Source organism: Impatiens glandulifera, unplaced genomic scaffold (genome assembly GCF_907164915.1).
Source record: "Impatiens glandulifera unplaced genomic scaffold, dImpGla2.1, whole genome shotgun sequence".
Lineage (NCBI taxonomy): Eukaryota > Viridiplantae > Streptophyta > Magnoliopsida > Ericales > Balsaminaceae > Impatiens > Impatiens glandulifera.
This window is the reverse complement of record NW_025918974.1, coordinates 5,846-7,014: the sequence shown is the minus strand read 5'-3', so window position 1 is coordinate 7,014 and position 1,169 is coordinate 5,846.

Below are 1,169 nucleotides of genomic sequence, written 5' to 3'. Positions count from 1 at the left end.
CACAATGACTTAAAACCAACACTATTGCTGTTTTGTGTGGAATTTGAGTTTATATATAATATATATATATATATATATATATATATATATATATATATATATTATATATATATTATATATATATATAGATATAATATATATATATATATAATTATATATCTATATATATTTAGACATGATGAGGATGGGATCGAGTAGTAGTGAACTCGTCACTAGTAATGTAGTGACGCATTCGAACTCAATTTTATTTTGTTTTATTATTCGATTCTAATACCGACCGGAAGTATCTTTATTGGATAAGTTAGATTTTCGACGAATATTTTATTACCCGATTAAAACTAGTAAATTCGGAGAGGTTAAAGAAGGAAAAAACAATTTAATAAATAATTTTAAAATTAATAATATTAAATATTTTTAAAATAATAAAATATTACTTACATATTTATGTTTTATCTATTTGTGTTATTACTAAACTGAAAAAACATTATAGGAAAGGTATAAAAAAGATAAAAATTTAATATTAAGAGTGATGAGAGATGAGTTTAAATAAAAGTTGAAGATAAAGAATAATGAAAAATAAATATTTTTTTTTTTGAATATAAAAAATAAGTTGGAGGCAGAGTGGATAAGAAAAAATAAATGATATATTTATTATGATGTTTCTAATGACGAGGTAGGAGAATGGTCAAATTAAGTTTTAATAAAAAATAATTTTATTTTTAATAGTAATATAGTCCGTATCGGGTTTGGATATCGTACACTTCCTACCCCATTCTTAACCGTACTCCGATCGGGTACCTTCTCCCCTCCCCATACCGATCCGACCCAATTTAAAATACTCAAACCTGATATCGGATACTCACGGCATTGGGCGATACAAACTGATTGTCATCTCTAAGTAGACATTCCCTTCAATTTAAAAAACCGTTTTAAATAAAAATTGAACTTGTAATTTTTATCTCTTTAAAACCACTCTTGTCACCATAAAATTTTGAGTTGTGTTTTTGATAATCGAAAAAAAAAATATTAAAGTTACAAATTTTGAACATGAAAAAAATTTAAAAGGACTTCAAGTTATGTAAATTTTTTTTCCAAAACACTGAAAAGAGACAATTGGATAAAATATACCCAAACTTATCTTAAAAAGCATTAAACTATTATTATTATTA